The following is a 22842-nucleotide window of genomic DNA, read 5'->3' as shown; positions in this document are numbered from 1 at the left end:
GCACTGATGACCACCAAAATCCTTGCATAAGCTTCTCTAAAAACCCGGCATATTTGGGTTATGCACTTATCTGTGGTCATTAAATGTTTATATCATGGATTTCCTGATTATACATTGATTTCCTTCTAAGTTCCTTAATGTTCTTATAAACTAAATCAGTAAAAGCCATCATTTATCTTTAAAATCATCTGCTCAAAACAGATGCAACTGAATAGCAAATTCTATCCTAACTGCTTTTTAAACAGTAAAAGTGCTTAGAGATAGAACAACACAAGCATTTGATGTGCATTAAAGGGTAACTAGATTACAGCATGCTGCTAGATCCTGATATAGAATACAATGGTAACTTATGCCCTTAATTGTATTCTATTTCACCTAAATGCATCTATTGTATGGCTGTGCGTAGTGACAAACAATGTGATGCTGCTTCAACCAAAGATTTAAAAATGCAGTTTATTTGATGTGGTAGTAGCTGAAGATTATAAAGGATAAAAGTCTGATATTAAGTATGATATTTCTTTTCAAGCTTTTATGGCATCAAATCACATGGATTTAATCTATATTTTTACATATATAGGACCTGTAGTGGAAGAAAAATTTAAGCTAAAATATTTTTTTTTAAAAAAGTGTCCTGTTTCATGTAACAGGAAAAGGAATGTATCACTTTTGTTAGCAAGCACTTAACTCACTGGATAGCTAAATTTTGAAAAGCAATGTGTAATTTTATGACTATGAATAACATTTGCAATAACAGAAGCTATGAGTCATGCTTTGTTATATACAGTGGTCACTTCCCAGGATCAGGGAAGAAATCTTTCCCTATGCAAAGTAATACAGTTGCAATAACTTATCTAAAAGCTTGTCCTTTGTACCACTAGAAACATTTACATTTTTTAAAAACAGTGGGTGTGAGGCATTGCCATCAGTAAGTCATGACTCAGACATGATGTTATGAGATAACTTGGTCATGATGGAACAGTGAACTGCATATTATGATTTTTTTGTTTCTTTCAATCTGCTTTAAATTAACATTATTTTACAGCTTTTCAAATATGCTCATTTTTCTCCTTAACTATAAAGAGTTAATTTTCCACTCTTTAACATCACTCCCACTGGTCACTTTAAGTCCTTGGGTGAATGGGAATGAAGGGAGTCTATTAGTGGCAGGATAAAGGGGCAGTAGCTGGTGGTAAGACTCAGTGACAGGTGACCTGAGACAAAAAATTAAAATGAGTCCTATCCGTACTCTAACATCTCACATGGCAGAACTTGAAGAAAGTGTGGAAGTGGAAACTTGTTGTGGTTTAACCCTGGCCGGCAACCAAGCACCACACAGCCACTCACTCACTCCCCCCACAGTGGGACGGGGAAGAGAATCAGAAGAATATAAGCAAGTAAACTTGTGGGTTTAGATAAAGACAGTTTGAAAGGTAAAGCAAAGCACGCAAAGCAAGCAAAGCAAAACAAGGAATTCATTCACCACTTCCCATGGGCAGGCAGGTGTTCAGCCATCTGCAGGAAAGCCGGGCTCCTTCACACATAGTGATTTCTTGGGAAGGCAAGTGCCACAATGCTGAATGTCCCCAGCTTCCTTCTTCTTCCCCCAGCTTGTATACACAGCATGACACCCCATGGTACGGAATATCCCTCTGGCTAGTTCAGGTCAGCTGTCCTGGCTGTGTCCCCTCCCAATTTCCCGTGCCCCTCCAGCCCTCTGGCTGGTAGGGCCCAAGAAACCAAAAAGTCCTTGATTTAGGATAAACTTAACCCACCAATAACCAAGAACATCAGTGTGCTATCAACATTGCTTTTATGCCAAATCCAAAATACAGCACTGCACCAGCTGCTAAGAACATTAACTCTATCCCAGCTGAAACTGGGACAAAGCCCGGAGCAGAGCTGTGCAGCTCAACGCTGAATCTTGACACCATTGCTTCTTTCAGTGTCACAAAATGACACTTGAATTAGAATACGGTACATTGTTTAAAAGTAATTGTACTGCCAGAGAGGCCTTTTATTTTAAAACTCTGTCTTTTAACTGTTCCATGGAGAACACATTTTTATTGAGCCCTGATCTGGAATAACAAGTCATATACAGTTTGGCCTAGATACAGTCACTATAAGAAATTATTCAATATAAAAGGCTAAAATTAATTTCTTTCAAATTAAATATGTGAACAGAACTATTACTGTTAGTAGGTTTCTGATACTGTGACAACACCCTATTTATTTTTCTGATCCTGGACTGGCTCTGCTCCAAAGAGCAGCAGTTAGTTACGCAGGGCTGCAGCGTCCTATGGGTGTGATATTTAGGTGTCCTTAGTTTATGCACCAGCCTTGAAAATCCAGAGCAGGTAGCAGCTGCTCCTGGAAAACACTGCTCATACCTCTTCCATCCTCTTGCTAGGAAAAGCAGTGACAACCAGGCTCTCCCAAGTATTGTCTCAGGCCTTGCCCTTCATCCTCAGTGCAGACAAATTGAGAGTTGTAAGTGTTAACAAGCTTTGACTTAGTTTTTCTTTCATGTTACTTATATGTATGCTGAAGAAAAAATTATTTGCACAGATGTCATGAATATATACTATACATAGTACAGTGTCAGAAAGATTCCTGTCTGCCCATAAAAAGAGCTTCAGAAAAAAAATCTGTCCCACTAATGAAAGGAACCGGGGCAACAGACTGTCTGTATCCCACCTTTACACCTAGAACTCAGGAAGGCAGGACCCAGTCTTCTAACCATCATCACTAAAAAATATTTCTCATCATCTAGAGTCTCTGAGACATTGCCAAGGGGCTGATAGAGAGTACACAAAGTGAAGAGGTGAGTTATGCTGTTCTGAAGTAGCAGCAGGAGACTAGAGAAGATATGCTAGATCTTAGCAAATACCTCTATCTGTCTGAGCTGAAACAACTGACTCTCAACCACAAATAAGGTATCTATTGATTTCATTTGTAGTGTGTCACTGGCACTTGCAGCATGTCTAAACAGAACTTAAGCTGTCTGAGACAAATACTTTAACATACAGAAGTTTTCAGGAAGCTTCAGCTCGATAATATAACCGTGGTTTAGTACTTCATCTCACAGAAAGCAGTTTGCCTCACATTAAGGCAAACATCCAGACAGTTTAAAAGGAGGTGTTCCTTCTCGTATTTTGCTTGTTGCCAGGATAATAGGCAAAAAAGAGACTGCTCTCCTTGTTTCATGTCAGTCTTTGGCTGTGCCTTCATCTTTTCATAAACACAGTAATTCAAAGTAACTCCTACTCTGTTCTAACACTGTCAAGGCCACCGTAAAATGAGCAGCAGTATGCCACAGAGTCAGTGGAATAGAATAAGAGCTTTAAACAATTTTATGAAGTATGAATTAAACCTAACTTATGTGTGCTTTTCACAACAGATGTAGTGTGATTGCTTGCTGCTATTAATATAAAGAAAAATGAAATTGTGTCAGTCATTTACAACTGTAAAAATATCCTGTCCTTTACTGTTTAATTCTGAAAGGAAACTTAATGAACCAATATGTTGCACTAAAGCAGAGGGAAGGAGGAAAAGCAGCAAGCCCAGAGTTGAACTGGAAACATGTTCCAATGCATCTCTTCAACATCACTGATTCCTACAGCACTCTGTCTTCATGTTCTTGTACTTCAAATGTGTAGCTGCTTATCTTTCAACTGATCTTTAGTTTAGAAGGTGCTGAAGTACTTTAGAGAATTTTAAAATTGCATGCGTTTTTTCTCTTTGTTTTCTCCAATGCCAAGGATGAAAGCAGTCTTATTCCTAAAGTCAGTTTAAATGAATCCTATTTGCTTTAGTTCCAAACCTAACAATTGACAAACTAATGTATTAGGAAATCCAAATAATAAATTATTTAGATAAAGTATACTCTAAACCCATGGTCTGGTCTTAGATGCATAACTATAAAACTATTCCTGTGGTATCAGATAGATTGCTGATATGAATGAAGAATACTTAAATGGAATGAGTATCACATTTTTTTTCCAAAGAATTAAGAAATTACTTTTATGAATGACATTAGGTTTTATTTACATAAAATAAATTTTATATATATGCATATAAATTAAGGTAATTATAGGTGGAGATATATGTGATATGCTATGTATATAAATATAATTTACACTATTTTTTTGTTTTCTTTCTTGTCTGTAAGTTATACATGCACCTTTTTCATATCTAAGTGACAGTCAATTATTCTATACCTCTGAAATGATGTAATGTTAGATTCTATTAGTTTATGATTCATATTTTGTTTTCTTCTTCTCCCTCTGGATACCACGAGGGAATAGATTCCATGTTTCTTTTAATTCAGCATCGAACAGCTTTATTTTGCTAGTTAATTTGAGCCTTCCCTGCCACAGTTTGTATCTGGATGTAAGTATCCAAAAATAAAAAAAGACTAAAATTTCAGATACTGACATGTCACGATGGGATTCATTTAGACAGAAGAGGTGAGAGAATTTTAGTTTGAAATTTTTTATTAGCTTTTGTGTTATGAAATTGTTATGTTCAGGAAGAAGGTATAGGGGGATCAGATGCTATAGGGGCATCAGAGAATGCTGCCGAAGTTCAAAAGGAGAAGAGAAAAAGACTTGGGGGAAAGCACTCGATCCTGTGAAAGAGATTATGGAGAGTAAGATCAGAGAAAAGGCAATCTCATCGACAGATGTCTAAATGATTCTCAATTTTAACGTTGTCCTTTATAATAAATATGTATCTGCAAAATGTATTGTTATTTTTAGCAGGGTTTAGCATGGAAAATTCCAAAATTATTTGTTGTTGACATGATATTTTCACTGCGTAGTTGATCAAACCCCAAGAGTTTCAGATATAAGAAATAAGCAGGTTTTTATTAAGGATAATGTTTGTTAAAGTGGAAAATGTGATGCTATCTGCGTCATATGCCCAATAGGTGGCCATGAATTGGAAAACAAAGAGGCTACAGGAAGAGTCCTTCTGAAAGCCTCAGAAATTAAAGACTAGATATCAATAATACATACCAGGGCCTTACAAAGTCTGGCATGCTGGCCAAAATTTTTTTAGTTTTCATTTAGCAGATATCACTGACAGCAACTGTTACATGACCTAGTTTGTTAAATCAAAATCTTACTTAATTATAAAATTAACTTAAAGTAAACCAGTATGGTCCACGTTTTGTTACATGCAAGTATATATATTTTTGGTAAAAAACTCAAGGTAGTCTCCTGGTACTGACCAAATAATCTCATCTCCTTCTGAATAAAAAAAGAAAAAAAAAAAGAAATATTTCTGCTGTCTCCAGCCTCTCTCCCTATTTTAATTCCTAACAGTTTCTATTTGATATAAAGTCAGATGCTCAGGTAAACAAATTTGAGCCTCATGATATAGCCTAGTAGCCAAAGTATAGTTCTGTCCCCAGGAGATGGGTAACTAGGAAAAGGAGGAAGGAAACCTGAATCCTTAATGAACTAGTTCACGCTTCAGCACTTTAAACCACCGTACATATGTTCTCACAAAATTATGTGTAGCAACATTTGACAGAATGTTTGAATGCTGAGATAGGCTGTCCAGGGAGGCTGTGGAGTCTCCATTCATGGAGATACTCAAAACCCAACCAGACACAGTCCTGAGGCTGGACCTGCCTTGAGCAGAGGGCTTGGCCTACGTAACATGCAGAGATGCCTTCCAGCCTTAACTATTCTGTGATTCTGTGATTTGCTAGTTGTACCAAAGTTTACAAGAGGCACTAATCTTACATAATTTTACAAATTTTCTTTCCTGATGTATTCAGAGTTTTTTTCCTGCTGAATTCATGACCTGTCACCCAGTTTGAACAGGTGGAAACAAAGCTAAAGGCTGCAACCCAAAATCAGTATTGAAACAATGGCCATGAGTGATGGATGTTGCTTTGTGTTATCCTTTTTCCTTGGATGTCTGATCCTGGAAAGCAAATACCAACCAACCAACAAAAAAACCCACATTTGCATCCTGAAAAACATAATTCCCTAGAAATAAGTCCCAAAGCATTGATAACCAATAAAATTATGTTTCTTTCTACAAATGTGCTCTTTCTGGTAAAACACAGAAGAATTGAGACTGAGTATCTTAAAACAGAAACCCAGTCGCTGGAAAGGATCCAGTGGAGGCTTACTGCAATGGTGAGGAGCATGGGAAACTGAACCTAATCGGAGTCTTTGGGGTAATCAGGCTTGTTTAGACTCGTAAAGTGTAGGGGTTTTGTACTTGAGGTGGGCTATGAAGGCAATAAAGACAACTCATTTTTTTAATGGTAAACAGTAAGAGGAAGTGCAATGGCCACATACTTGATCAGGAAGATCAAGTTAGGAAAAAACCAAAAGATCACTAGGCAAGTAGGTCCTAGAACAGAGGTGGACTCTCCATATTGGAGATTTTAAAGGCTCAGCTTGACACACCCGTGGATGGCTTGATCTAATATTGGTGATAATCCCACACTTGTTCAGACATGGTTTGGTATATGCAACCTGTCTGCATATTTGTGAATTCCATTGAACCAAAAGCATAGTTTGTGAAAGAAAACCATATGCAATGATATGTTGCAGTACTGGCTCAGTTTTAAAGATATATGACAGGGCACTGATTCATGTGACTATTACAAACCTGCAGTCAATAAGAGATCATGCTATAATACAATATCAGAGTCAAAGTGCCAACAGATAATTGAAGCAATTCTGTTACTCAGAATGCAAACAATACATAGACAGTCCATAATTAAGAAATATTTTGTGGTTTAATGCATGGGTTTTGTATAAACCAGGCTGCTAATATTTACATGTTCCTAATAAAGTTTTTTGGTTTTCTTTTTTGGTTTATGTAATTTGTAAGTGGTATAAGTAGAAACTATTCCTGCCAACTGAAATACACGAAATAATTTAAAAGTGTCATAGACAGAAAATATTATTTCCAAATGGCCATCACAGTGGATTAGGTGATTTAGAATTACCAGAATAAGTAAAATATTATTCTATTTTTTTTCTCTAATATTACTTGTAATGTATTTGATAATTTATCTAGCATAGGAAAAGAAATACTTATGAATATTTTTATAAAGTCAGTATTAGATGCACTGATTTATTTAATTCAATCTATCAGACTTCTGATGTTACAAGCAGTATCAATCATACTGCACACATAGTAAGGCACTTAAGTAGTATAGATGTGTAAAACCAAAGAATACAGGTTTTGGAAAGTCTCTCAATCATTTCTCATTCAACCAACCTGACTGATTCAATTTTGATTATTGGATTACTGAAACCAGGTTCTTTTAGTTAGAAAGCACTTTTGCAGGGATTCAAGCTCAAAGGAAGCATCACTCTCCAGTCTCATAAATCTGTAGAACTTGCTAAAGTAGGAGACTCCCTCATGTGGCTGGAGCCTTATGTCCTTCACAGCTTTCCTTGAATGCACTAATTTTGTTGGCATTTCCCTCTGATCATATCCTGTATTCCATTAGCAAGGAATCAAACTAATGAGTGAAAAAATCCTTAGTGCATTGGAAGGCAATTGCAAAGTTCTCATGGACTTCAATGGTGACCAAGGTTTTACCCAGTTTCTAGAGAAGCATTTAACTCTCTCTGATTGCTTCTAAATCCCTATCAAAGATAACTTGTTCACTTACTTGGAATTAGCTTAGTTTTGCTGCTCCTTCAACTTCAGATGAAGTGTTGTACTTCTTTGGAGAAATCCTTTGAACCACTTTTCAAGATTGAAAAGTTTGCCCAGATGGTATCTAAAGAGCAGAGGAAATCACTTTATAATTATACTTCTCTGAAAATAGCATTCTGGCAGGATTCTTGCTCATCCACCCACTTCTGATAACAGTCTGGAGGGTAGCTTTTTGAGGTGGTATTTATCTTTACACTTTGATGCCTTTTTACTTGTGTTATTTAAGGCATTATCAGAGTTACATTTTCTTCTGTGATTATCAATATTGTCCTCTGGAGGATGTCTTCTTCTCAATCAATCAGACATTGCCTGGTAGATTCCAAGGAAAGCAATTAAAATCTCGGCTGGTATATGACCTAATGTGCTGTTGCTTTTTCCTGAGGACTAAAATTGTAGGGGAATTCCATGATCACATCTTACATAAGGAAGCACAAAACCAGGGAATGTAAAAGCATGCCAAACAATATCTATAACAAAGCAGACTTAAAAAATCAACCATTCCCCCACCTTCTTGTGCTGATTACCTAAGTCATTTAAAAGTAATTTCTGACTTTTAAAGTATTGATGTACATTCTGTCTTATTTTTCTATGATACAGCTGTTCAGATCTGCATTCTCTAGTTTGTGCAGGAAGCAGGGATCAAAAGCTCTTTTTGACCACAAGTGCCAGTGTCTAACATTTAAATGGGGGTGGCAAATAATTTGGAGTTTTAGTGTACATAGTTTTTTATATTAGTCATTTTCTTTACATCTCAGCATATTTTTATTTATGGAAAAAACAATAATTTTTTTTGAAGTCAGAGACTAGATCCTTTAATCTTGGTATGTTCCTAAGGGCTTTTGTGTGTTTCATGAAATAGATATTCCATATGAGATCTTGCAGGATATATTAAGAAATGCAAGATAGATGTTTCTTAGCCTAGAAAAATAAAATAAGTCTCTTTGGAGCCAGTTTAGAAGATGATTCTTCTGTAGTTAAATCAAAGAATACAAGTGCCTTTGGAAGACACTGTTTAACACAAAACTGAGGAAATCGGTTGATTTTTGCAAACATTTGTAAGCTTTTAAGTCATTGTCAAAAGGTCATTGTTTTAAACAGACAACATCCATTAAATATGAGATTCTGTATGACTGAGAGTACTTCATATACCAAAGTGAGAATAATGCATAAAGACCTGGGCTGGGTTTTGGTTGTTGTTTGTTTTTTGTTTCTTTTGTTTTGTTTTGTTTTGGGTTTTTTTGTTGTTTTGTTTTTCTCTTTTTCAATCAGTCTATATATAATTTGCAAATGAAGCCCAAAATTCAGGACATTTAATACAAATGTTTGGGGTTTCTTGTTTTTTTCTCTAAATTGATTATTTATTACACATTTTATTAAATAAGTAAATGCAGCTAGTACCCTCAAAGAATAACAGGAGTCATGGAACAGAATCAGCTGTGTGATTTTGCCTTACAAGAGTAAGTAGGGAAAGGAAAGTGAATGGATGTTTTTCAAAGTATTTATCTTGCTATTGTCCCTCTTTAAGTCCCTAAACCTTGGAGAAAAGATGACATTTTTTAGGAATTTCTTAATTTTAATTACTAAAAACAATCAAGCACAATATTAGCAGTCATTATGAAACACAACCCTCAGTGCTATTAGAAGCACAACAGCTACATTTCTTAAGTTTTGGGAACAGCCTCAGTCTTGAGATCCAGACTCTTCAAGACACTTAGATTTTAAATAAGCTTTGAAACCAGACAATTTTGCACACTTAAATAACTACCGGTTCTTTGCAAGACTTGGGAAATCTTATAATTTCTGCTTATGGTTTTTTGGCATTTGTAAAACAGACACTGCAGCAACTAAGACCCACATAATGCAGGTGTTGGCTCATCTTTAATAGTGACTGCGTCACTCTCTCCAAAGGTCTGTATGAGGTGCTGTAGGATGAATCATGTCTCTTAAGGTGTATCATGTAACCCAGTAAAGTATGACAGTTCAGAAATGGGTACATTCAGTTATGTCTATAAGGTCAGTAGCCTCTAACAAAAGTAAGAGCAAGCAGCTGCCCAAGTGTTACCTGCAGGTGCTCAAGCCAAATCCCACCTAGCTCTACAGCCCCTGTTCTGGGTGCCTTTAAGCACAGAAAGCTGTATGCACTACCACTGTTGGACTACATTTTGCCTCTGTGGCTGTGATTCCAGTTGGGAAGAGGAGATACCGTGATTCCCTTTCACAATTTCCCAGGATCCTGCCTCCTTCCTGCTTTTACGGTACAGCCCACCTTGTTCCCTATCATGTACCTGCTGCAGACCTCTGCAGCAGTGCCCAGAATCTGCTTCCCCTCTCATGTTGGTGTGCCTACACTACTGTGAACACCCTCCTAACGCAGTAATAACCTCCATTGCCTTCCCTTCGATTCTTCCATGCCTAACACTACAAGAGAGTGAATCACCAATAAGAGTCTCTGAAGAAAAGAATTACATGATGTAGCCCAGGCTGGCTTTTAGTTGCTAAAAGTAAACAGCTATATCTATAAGACATTTCTTTTCTTTAAATACTATTTGTATCAAAGGGCCATTCTCAGCACAAAAAGGCAATATGGCAAGAAATAGATTTTCTCCACTATTGAAAATGAAAAATTGCAGCTCTTGAGAGCTGTAAGGAAACAAGATTAGAGGACTCCAAGTGCTCTAATGTTGCCAGGAACTAATATAAGCTATACTGGGAGAACAAGTGCACCTCTCTTAAATTAAGGTTTTAAAATAATTTTACTTATTGATTCAGATATTCAGTGGTGTTTGAGTGCTATGTTATTCATATCCTTTTAAGAGGCTGAAAAGCTAATGTGCAGGTACACAAGAGGTATTTTTGGCATGCACAACCATTTAAGAAGTTATTCACAGAATCTAATTTTAAGTATGTGATATGCATTCCTAAATTGATAGCCAGGCTTCATAGTCCTTACTCGTTCAATAGAGGAAGGAAATCCTTCTTGAAGGCAATTCAGAACTATTAGCAGGATGAAAGGATCTCCACCTCTACACGGAAGGCATACTAAAAAAGCCTCCCAAATTAAGGCACTGTGCCATGCAGATATTTAAAGTTTACTCACTTTAAATAGCTACCTGTATTTTCAATTACTTCTTTTCTATCTGTACATTAGTATTTTGCACCACTAAGTGTTCAAAGATATATCTCAGCATTGCACCAGCAAATCTTGTAGTGTATTTGTGTAAACTAGGCCATAAAAATATATGACATGTTTAAGTGTATCCAGATTGGAAAATATAACTGGTAATGTACGTTAATAGTCTCTCCACATATTTATATGCATCTAAAGCCATTGATGAAAGGCTTCCCAGCTATGTCCAATGCTTGGCTTTCTATTTTTCTCATGACATTCCAACCCAAAATAATTTTCGTTACACTGAAATTTCATATTATTTCATTGTTATATATGCTCATTGTATAGCCTTCAACAAAATTTAAACTTCAATTAACCTTGAAGTTTACAAGCTAATAAGAACAGTTCTGTGAGAACAAACACACACAGCAAAGCAAAGAAGCAGGATTGATTCATATATGCCTGGCAGAGGTAAAGGCTAACTAACCAATCAAGTGAAAATTTTCAATTTCCTGAAGTATTTTAGTCTTGAACAGTTCTCTTAAGCAGTTTTGGAGGATTAGATGCTTTTCACATGATGTAAAAAAAATTATTTTAACCCCATCAACATAGCAGAATTATATGCTGAGTCTTTCAGAGTACTCTTTTAAAATAGACAAGAAAGATACTCGGTAAATTAAGCTGGACAGATGAACTAGCTTTCCTGCTCTTTGCTGGACAGGAGGCCATCAAATACATTGTTATGTAGAGAAAAAGGCCAAATTATTTAAATTCCTCTTTCTTTTTGTATCTGTTTTTTTCTCTCACCTTTTTTTCCTCCTTTGTCTCCCCATGGGTTTTCTGTAGTAACTGGAAGCTATTCCAGTAAGCCGCATCAAAGTCACTTTTTTCAGGTAAGATTCATCTGAAGTATAAAATCCATTTATGAGTTACTGATCTAGAGTGCTTTTTGATTCCAAGAGAACATAATAACTTCTAGGACAAAATCACAGAATGGAAGTCTAAATCAAACTGGATGGACTGTGTCCTAGAAGTGCCTGTTTCCCAGTATTTACTCCAAAGGCAACCATCTTTCAGACAAACTTAGTTTTCCCATGTGAAGAGGGAGGAAATATTTTAACATACTTTGAGTAGCTGTGTTGTGCACATATCGGGTTAAGCTGGTCATTCCAGATCTGTTGTTTAATCAATACAGAAATATACATTTTTGGGGTAGAATTCTGAACACAGTATCTACATAATTCTCTGTGTGTTCTAGCAGGCAGGTAAGTTGCCTTTCTTGCTGTCTTCTCCCCCAGTACAGAAAACTGATATTTGATTGAGCTCGAACCTGCTGCTGTACTATCCTGGTAGTGAGGTTGTACAAAACCTTTGTGAAAACTTGTTCTCTAAATTATGCACATCTTGTCTGATTCCTTAGCTCTGCAGTGTCTGAAAAAGAATTGCAGGCAGTTTAACCTGTTTAGCTTTGATGAGAGGCTCTTCAAGAAATCAGTTTTGGTCTTCAGTTTTCTTTTCAATTAAAATGCAAAGCAGGATTTGGAGCTGTACGTTGTACTAGACAACTCATACCAAGATGAAGTTCATTAAAAAAGATGCAGGAAAAGTATATTAGTGGTATAGAATGATGTAACTGCCTCTCAGAATGAACAAATGAACAGAAGACATTTAGGAAAATGCCAAAATAGAAGCTTTGGACAGAGTTGTAGCAGAAGATGAATGAACCATGAGCCCTAAATTTTGAGGGACTTTCCACAAATATAAACATATTAATAGACAATTTTGAGATGGGAGGGGGGGAATCCTTGCTTTTTCATAGAACAAAACCTCCCAAATAGATTAAATATATTTATAATGCAAGAAGCTATTTTGGAAAGCTTTCTAGAATCATAGGAATATTTGGGTTTGAAGGGATCTTCAAAGATCACCTAGTTCAACCCCCCTGCCATGGGCAGGGACATTTTTCACTAGATCAGATTTCTCAAAGCCACATTCAACAGGACCTTGAACACTTCCAATAATGGAGCATCCACAGCTTCTCCGGGCAACCTGTTCCAGCATCTCACCACCCTCACAGTAAATAATTTCTTCCTAATATGTAATCTATATTCTATCCTCTTTCAGTTTCAAACTGTTACCCCTTATTCCATCTCTACAGGGCCTGGTAAAAAGTCTCTCTCTGGTTTTCTTAGAAATCTCTGTTAGGTACTGGAAGGCTGCTGTGAGGTGTTCCTGGAGCCTTCTTCAGGCTGAACAACTCCAGCTCTCTCAGCCTGTCTTCACAGAGAGGTGCTCCAGCCCTCCAATCATTTCTGTGACCTCTGCTTTGGATCTACTTTATCAGGTCTATGTCTTTTTTGTGCTGGGGACTCCATAGCTGGATGCAGTAACTCCAGGTGGAGTCTCCCAGAGCAGAGGGGGGGAATTACTCCCCTTGACCTGCTGACCACACTTTTTTTGATGCAGCCCAGGATATGATTTGCTTTCTGGGCTATGTCACCAAGTATTTTATTAACATTAATAGGTAAGCAGGACTGTAACAGACATCATTAGAAAACAGGTTATGCATTTCCACAGACAAACTTTGGTTTTGTTTGGCATGTAAGGCACAGTTTTCGTGATACAGAGTGTAACACAATATTTTGATTTTAGGAAATAAATCAATTAAAAAGCATGATACTAAGTTTCTAACAACTTGCCCTATGCTAAATGTCCTTGTGTTAGAACATAACCCCCCCACTCCCCCCACCCCCAATAGTAAAAAGCTATGCAAAAGAAAGCTTGAGAGGAATCCAACACAGCAAAATATACAGATGCCTTATTATAAGAACAAGTTATCATTGATTATACTATCATTGTGTTTAGCCCAAAAGGGCAAGAGTTAATATCACTGTCTCTTAGAAGCTGGGATGTGATATTTGTGCTTAATACAGCTGCTCGAAAGAGCAAACAGCATGTGCTACTGTGAAATTGAACATGGAAAGTTACTTTTACTATCAGTTCTGAAAGTATTTTGTTGGGGTCTTTAGCCTGATGTACCATAGCAATAAGTATAAAAATGAGAGTATTTCTTTCTTGTCCATATAATACTAAAGTCAAAATAGAGACTAGTGGCTTACAATCACAAAAATAAGGGAAGTAAACTTTACTCCTTGGGACAAAACCATCTTGCTCACTATATCTGGTGGGACTTGATGATCTTAAAGGTCTTTTCCAATCTAAATAATTCTACAGTTCTATGATCTGTAAGAGAAGGGCTCAGCTTTGCTGCAGTTGCCAAAAAATGAAGATACTGGGGGGAGGGGAGAGAATGAAAGAAAAGGCTGGATATATGGTGTGATTGCTGTTATACGGTGTATAACTACAGTGGAAAAACTGGCTTGTAACAAAAGCACAGAGTAATTAAACAATGACATAGTTAGTGTCACCAGAAGGTAAGTGTGAATTGGTCTATATTGGAAGGAAAAAATATATTTCATTTGCTACTTGTGGACAGCTGTTCCTTCTCTGTATGACAGTATTCCTCCAATGTATGAAAACTGAATGAGGATAATGAATATGTGGGTTATTTTTACTAGATAAGCAGTAGCACATACAGTTATTTCTCATAAAGGGTGTGTGCTATATGCAACATATTTAAGTAGAGTGTAGAATATCGACCTCTTATGTCCCAAATAGTTTTTGAAAAATTAACCTGAATAAAGGCTGAAATACAAATTCTTACTTCTGTTCATCACTGCTAAATTATAGAACAACATTGATGAAGTGCTCTGTGAAAAAATTAAATCAGTCATTAAGGTAAAATGCAGAAGTTGGTGTGCTTTACAGGATCAAAAATTACCATTCTTTCAGCAAAATGATACTATACCCATCCACATTAGTTGAGAGCATTAGCTTTACCTGTGGTTTGAACTTTGCTGTGGTTACATGAGGTTTTCTTCTCAGCTGAGCAATGAATTTGTCCTTGTGAAAGTTTCAGAAAGCCAGTAAAAAACGCAAGCTGAGACAGCTCTGTCACAGAATGATGCAAAAGCTTAGTGTTAAAAAACATAAACTGGATAAAAAATCACAACAAAACTTGTCAGATCTTTATATACTTATCACTGGTTTTAGCTTTAGAATTAATGAGACAAAGTCAGCATGATTTTGACTTTGTCCTTTAAGGTAGGTGTTTTAAGATACAATCTGAATCCTTGTTATACACCTGTGAAGACAAAGTCAGGACAGAATTAGAATTATTTGATTTTCCCCCATGTATGTATTGACTTGTGACAAAATAATTTCATTCAGGTTAAAACAAAGGACAATTTAAAAGCTATCCATCATGCAGAAAGACAGCTGTTGCTACAGACCACATAAGGTAACAAGAAAGAAAAGTTCAGGGTTTTGTGGAGGTAGATAAACTACTGAATATCCTATACTTCTATGTTTTCTACACAATCATTTCACTTACAAAGGTGAAACAACTGCAAAGTGCAGCAGTTAACTTGTCAAGTCACTTGACATAATATCTGACAGAACACTTCAAGGTATTTTTGTGTGTGTCTGTGTGTGTAGCTTGAATTATGTTATCAATGTTTTGAAAAAATTACATCATAAAAATAGTATATGCCTGGGTGTTATATAATATATACATTAAAAATTTATTTAGTTTTCCTAAATGAAGGAATGTATTACAATGAATATGTTGCAGTAATACAACCTTCATGTCCTTTATTATCTATTTCATAATTATTTTGTATATAGCAAATATAAATGAAGATGCTATGTATCTTGCTGCTTTAAAGGACTTTAATAATGGCCTAGGCCTGTGGCAAATCTACACCTGCCCCTAGTTCATCTGAAAAATGAAACAAAAGAAGGAGGATTGACAATGTCATAAAACGTAGCATAAAGCAAATTAGAAAAAATAAATATATGGAATTTTGTCTTCACAATTTTGAAAGTACAGTGTAGAATAGATGTTCATAAGAGAGTCAGTAGGAAGAAACGCCACAAGTTTACCTTCACTATGAGATGAGTGACTGACATGCAAAGATACCTTGTATTTTGATCTGTAGATGTGATTACAGATTTATGCCAAAAAAAGGGCAAATTTAATTAAAATTATAAAAAGGATTACTGAATAATTACAAAATATTATTCTATACTTCTGAAAAAAGTATTCCTTAAACTGAGTTTTTGAAAGAGGTGCAATCAATAAGTAGCTGCAAATTAGTCAGATAGAATTTCCACTTTGTTTCTCTTCTAATCCTCAGTGGGTTTTATTTCATAGAAGTTAAGATCACTTTTCCACCTTGTGTAATGGCAAGATCTCTGACAGTACACTAAAACCAAGGCTTTTATGTACCTCACAGCATAATTCAAGGTCAGAGATATGTTCTGTCTGCAGTTCATTGCCTAGACCATTGCTGTTGTAGCGGAGACAGCAGAAATTAAACAGATGTGACAAGAAAGAGAAAGGAAAAATACCTTAAAGATAAAAATAAGTAAGAAGAATAGACTCTAGTCAAATTAGCATAAAAAATTTGCTATCTTTATTACTGTCAGGAACTCTTTTTTTAAAAATCAGATATAGTCCCAGATTTTAAACCAATGCAAATTGGCTTAGATGCATGAAACCTTCTAGCACTTAGAAATATGTTTTCAGATGTTAACATATAAATGTTAAAATGTTATCTATATTTTTTGCACATTAATGATCTGAAATTCACAAAGTGCCCTGTGTTGAGAAAAATTAGTCCAGTTTACATTATTAACACAAGCTTTTAGGAATTCTGAGGACTAATAAAAGGATGTTTTTCCATAGCTTCCAGCTGAATTGCATCTCTTGCATAATTAACTTTTATCTTTGATTCTTTCACGGCCTGAATTCAGCTGAGAATTTGATCATGACATTTTTGGCTGGGAAATAGCTGAAGATTGCTTTTTTCAATAACAAAGAATTACATTTGCCAATGATATTAAAAACAAAACAAAACAAAAAACAAAACAAAACGAAAACAAGCCTGAGGAAGACATAAATCTGGCCACCTTAATGTTAGAATTTCTTTGCTGTAGTATCTACATAGGTTATTCCATAGTTGCACCTTTGCTGTGAGCATCTAACTTATGTACTGTGACTCATAACACAATCCTTCTGAAAAGGTGTTAAATGGTGGTAAAACACATTCAAAAACTTCTTGGTCCTCTTTACCATTGCTACATCAATAATAAAATCAAAATACTTATTTTCTGACATTTTATGTGATTAAGATAGAATTTGAGAAGACTATTTCAGAAATGTTTGTTTGGGATTTCTTGCACCAATTGTACTTTGGAGCAGTACATAAAAAAAAAAAAAAAGGAACCACAGTTTGCTTAGTAAGAATTGTTAGGTGGTAAGTTTTAAAAGATAAAATGACATGTTTATATCTCTGTAAATTTTTCCTTATGTATGGAATTGCAAAGCAAAATGTAAAGTGAAAAAGCATGAGGAATTTCTTGATAATGGAAGTAAGCTAAACACGTCACACATTCAGTGAAACTGAACATACCCTTTTTAGATTAGATTAGAATTTGGTTTTTGAGTAAGAGAAGAACAGTAGCAGAAAGGAAAAAGGGAAAATCTTTTGAGAAACCATAGTCATCTCTGCCTGATATGATATATCACTGGATATTTAGGACTTACAACCAGAACAAAATCTACAGAACCCAAGCCAGCAATGCAGTACTTCCTCTGAAATGCAGCACCTTGGACAGTACTGCGACATCCTTCTACCGTGTTCTTCTCAGCATCGATTTACTAATTAACCATGAGTAGCTAATCACATTTCAGAAAATAGATAATTTCCTGGAATTAGGAGATGTGAAAGTTAGAGTTTACTGATAGTTCACAGAAACCCTGTATGTTTTCCCCTGCATAGAGCTATCCAAGGCATGAAAAACAGTGGATTCACTGTTCTGCTGCTCTGGTTTTGAAATGGAGTAACATAGTTGAAAACTGGTTTCAAAATCAGAAATGTTGAGTTCTCATGAGCTCTGTCCAAATGCAGAAGCCATCAACTCATTGCTTAATATTGCTTAGAATTTTGAATTCAGTTATGACAAGTCCATTTCTATCTTAGAAGTTGCTTTTACACTGCTGTAGTTCAAAGGTTAAGATTTTCAAAAGAATTCCCTCTGGGATTAATCACTCTCATTGGAAACAGTATTAAATATGCCATTACTTAAATAGAAAGAAAACCAGGCTGATACTAAATGAGCATTTGATAACATTATTTTAGTTGATTGACTCTTAACTTGTACAGATTTAACTCCCAGGAGAATGAGACACTGTATTTATCTTTCAATATTTCTAGAAAAAAAAAAAAAATCAAAGAAGGCTGTGTGTTAAGAGCATATAGTTAACACTCTTTGAAATTAACTGAATAAAGACTGGGAATCTGGGACTGAAATTTAAGGCTAAGTATTATAAAAAAGGAAAATGTGGGAGGTTTCCAACTTTTATTTAATCCGTTTTATATATACATATATATAACATATATATTTATTTATATTTTTATATATATATATATATAATATTATACCCTTCACTTTCTCACTAGTACTCCATATGTCGCTGTCATCTGTAATGAAAACATACCTTACAATCTGTTTTTGCCTCCCCCCCTCTCCCCCCATCATGTATACTTCAGGACATGTTTTAAAGGGCACAATTGTTCATTGTTTACTTGAGGCCATGGAATTCTTACTATGTGTCACATGAAGGTGGCGGGGGGGGGGGGGGGGGGAGGGGGGGCATGGGGGGAGGGAGTTGTATCTTACCCTCTCAGCCCTGAGTGTTTGATCTATCAGTGCCCAGGAAAGCTGGGACCCTTGCACCCAACCAGTCTGTCAGTGTCCCGTTACAGGGACCCTTCACTGAACAGTCCCGCTGGATTGAAGGGCAATTTGACTGACTTGTTGAGGGAACGCACCAACAGCATCAGGGGGACCCCTCGGTGGGTCTGCCCACTTTGTTTGAATGTGTTACCTGCTGCTGGCAGCTGCTAGTGCCCACAAAGGACTGATACTAACAGTTTACAGAATAACACTATTATAAAATCGTGAGAAGTTAAGATTTGTGATTGCCAGTGATAGAGACTGTCAGCAAAAAAAACCTTGAAATGATACACTACCAAACTATATACAACAAAAACTTAGTTACTAGTGACAGATAGAATGAGTTAGTTATTTAGCACGCATAAGTCAAAGTTCTTACCCAATAGATGTCCCTGTGTGGGAGAAGATAGGATCAGCCCATTGACTGATCTCAGTAATTATGATGGAGTCTTCCCTAACTTTCCCCCTCTTTCATTCACTTTTTATACTTTTTTTTACTCTCAGGTGGAGCTTGAGTGACTCTAGTCATACGTTCTTTCATTATTGATTGGTATGAACTTCTCTCACTTTCATTTAAAGTTGATAAGAAATTGAATGCTCATGCTTAGTGAGGGATGGTCGTGCCTTTGAGGTGGGTAATTTTGGAATGGGCGTCTGTGTTAGTATTATTATGAGATTATAAAGGGCAAGGTTCATCTAAGGAGAATAGTTTTGCCACAGTTTTTGGCCCAGCAATGAAAATCTCATATATTTTCCATTTGACAGCCACTGTGCAGCTTATCAGCTGTAGGGTGCCATCACATTCCCATTCTTGCAAGGAGTACAGCAGAGCCAGGTCCTAGTGTCTTCACTCTGCTCCACCCTCCACTGCTCCTCTAGGACATGTTTTGTTGCATAGGGAACCATAGTGGAGTAGATTCCATGCATGCCAACTGTCCAAAAGTGGCAACTGTATTTTTCCCTAAAAAGACTGTTGTAATACCTCAACTTCTATTAGGTCTATCATTTTCTATAACTTCCCCCCTCCAAGCAATTTTCCCCACTATGTACCAAAACGCTAAGTAAAAAGATGCTAAAGATTCTGGACCTGAAAGAGACCTCCTAAATTACTTCTGCGAGTGCCTTTGTTTTGCAGACACTGACACTGTACAACCCTTTCCATGACTTGATAAGCATATATAGCTATTTCATCTGAAAAATTTTTATAACCTTCTTGAGCTAGGAAGCATATTCAAATGTCCAGATTTTATTTGCTCATATGCATATTCACAGGTTTTATGTACTAGTTTTTGATCCAGCATTCCCTATGTCTTAAGATGTTTTGATTTGTTTTCTTTTCCTTCTCTAATCCTTCTTCCATTAAGAAATTAAAAACATTACTTGTATCCCTCTTGGCTTTTGCTTTTGTAGGTGGAAGAATCAACAGGGGTTTGATTCCATGTTCTAAATGAGAATTTTTATCCTTCTTTCATTCCCTATCCAAGTAATCCTTTTTATATTCTCACATTCCATCTATCAGCTTTCTTAAATATGGTTTGAATTGTATGTGGGCTATTTCTGATATCTTGTCAGTAGTGTGCATACTTCTCTTTTATTACAGAAAGTCTCTTCTCTGTCACTTCTTCAGAATTACCTTTTTCAGACTTGTATTATCATAGAATTACATACTACCCTTGTGATCACCTACTATGACTACTTACTTTTTTTGATTGATTGTTCCCAACAAGAAACAAAATTCTGTCCATGACTTTTCATTACGTATTACTGATTTCCAACACATATATTTCAGTCTGGTCATAGAATCATATAATAGAATGGTTTGGATTGGAAGGGACCTGAAAGATCAACTAGTTCCAACCCCCCTGCCATGTCCAGGGACACCTCCCACTAGACCAGGTTGCTCAAAGCCCCATCCAGCCTGGCCTTGGACACTTCCAGGGATGGGGCATCCACAGGTTCTCTGGGCAACCTGTTTCACTTTCTCGTCACCCTCATGGTAAACAAGTTCTTCCAAATGCGCAATCTAAACCTACCTTCCTTTATTTTAAAACAGCTACCCCTTATTCCATTTCTACAGGGCCTGGTAGAAAGTCCCTCTCTGACTTTCTTATAAGCCCCTGTTAGGTACTGGAAGGCTGCTATAAGGTGTCCCTGGAGCCTTCTTTTCTCCAGGCTTAACAGCCCCAACTCTTTCAGCCTGTCTTCATAGGAGAGGTGCTCCAGCCCTCTGATTATCAAAATAATTCATTTTTTCCTCTTTAATAGCATTTCTTTTCTATATAAGTCATATTTTCTGAGCTGCTGCTATCAGAAACCATTAGTATATCCCCATTTTGGGCTGAGGTTTTTTGTTTGTTTGTGGGTTGTTTTTTTTTAAAGAATTATTATATGTAAGGTGCTAGTCAGTAAAACTCTTGGGGGTTTTTAATGGCTTCTGAGAAATTATATTACCAGTCCAGTGATTCTGTATTAATTTATACATCTAAATAAATGTAAAGATTGTGAGCCCCTCACATATTTAAATACATGCAGTTTTTTATGGAAACAGTCTGTGTGTTTGCTACACATAAGTTTCTTGGTGCCAATCTTGATCAATGACTAAAGTGTATATAGTTCTAATAATTTACTATAACTTTGACATGGGGGTTTGCTCAGTATTTCCCACATTTTATTTCAGTCATGCAATTTATTTATTGAGATTTTGTAGTGGGAGACAGAATTGTTAGGGTAATAGCTCATAAGGGTACAAATCTGTCTGACTATGAAGAAATTAACATTGATCTCCTGAGCAGATTTTTGGTTTAGCTCTACCCATTAATTCTTGATTTTTTTGGAAATATAGTCCAAGGACTTTGTCATTTTAGCATTTTTACCTAACAGTTAATATTGCACAGTGAATGGTTTGTTAGAACATATGTTTTCTCTTTTCAGTAGCTTTTGTGTTTCTGTTCCAGCTTTGCCTTCATTTCTGATATATTATCTTCTGTCCCCTCCTATAACCCAGCAAGGCATAATAAACCTAAATTCTTAGCACTTTCTAGGGTGAATATTATTGTCAGGATATTGTTATACATATTCCTTCTAGCTGGGGGCCTTCATTCCAATTCTTACTACACTCAAGAGATCTCATTTGGATCTAATTTTGACTTAGGCCAGGAATATTTTCAGCACAGCCCAATGAGTATATTTGTAATGAAGGCACACGCTGTGCTGGGTGGGAAATGACATAATGCAAACAAATCTGTTGTCTTCAAAATAGCTGTAATATCTACAAATCAACCTCAAGTCACTGTGTTTTGGGTTTCGTTGCTGTTGTTGTTAAGGGATTTTTATTTTCTGAAGCTTAGTAAATATAATAAATGCTGTCAGAAAAAATTTCAACAAATGGTTTTCGTTACAAAAGTTTGAATGTCAAGTAAGTAAATATAGTGAATAGCAACAATAATGCAAAAAAAGATTATACCCTCTGGTAGCCAAAATATTGATTTCTAATCTTCTCTTGCACTGAATGAAAAGAACTTTGCCCTATATGTATGTGCAAAAGGTGTAAATCCTTTATGAAATGCATAAACCTGTAAGCAAGGAAAAATATACTCCCTTCTCTTGTACATATTGCTGTACATAGCATGATCATATTACAGGATAAATCAGGCTGGGAGGGACCTCAGGATCTCTCTAGTGCAACCCCCGGCACAAAGCAGGGTTAGCTCTGGGCTTCTCACAGCCTGGGCTAGTTGGTCTGGAAACCCACCAAGGACAGAGGCAACAGCCTCTCAGGGCAACCTGCTCCACAGCCTCACTGTCCTTGTGGGGAAATGGTTTCTCCTGATACTCAGCCTGAACATCTACTGCACCCATTGCCTCTCACCCTCCTGCCTTGCACCACTCTGATGAGACCACCTCCATCTACTTGATGACCTCTCGTAGGTGCTGGGAGTCTGGTGCACTACAGCCATCTCTTCTCCAGCCTAATCCAGCCCAGGTCTGGCAGCCCCTTCCCATGGGGCAAGTGCTCCAGTCCTCACCACTTTTGGGGCCCTCCACTGAGCTCCCCACCATTTGCCCATGTCTTTGCTGCACTGAGGGCCGAAGCTTGATTTAGTCTCCAAATATGATCTGATTAATAGCACATTACATAATATATATTACATATCGTATAATATATATTATAT

General features: G+C 36.5%; 1 long non-coding RNA gene across 1 annotated transcript in view; it reads right to left on the bottom strand.

Annotated features, from left to right (window-relative positions):
- LOC308059781 overlaps positions 1 to 22842 on the bottom strand; it is an 81336-nt gene extending 58494 nt beyond the window's left edge. Inside the window, exon 1 of the long non-coding RNA XR_013926399.1 lies at positions 1 to 22842. This exon is cut by the window's left edge and continues 6051 nt beyond it. This is a non-coding gene — a long non-coding RNA (uncharacterized lncRNA).

This window comes from Falco punctatus (assembly GCF_963210335.1).
Source record: "Falco punctatus genome assembly, chromosome: 2".
Lineage (NCBI taxonomy): Eukaryota > Metazoa > Chordata > Aves > Falconiformes > Falconidae > Falco > Falco punctatus.
The sequence above is the reverse complement of the archived record's forward strand: the minus strand, read 5'-3'. Positions and strand labels throughout refer to the sequence as shown.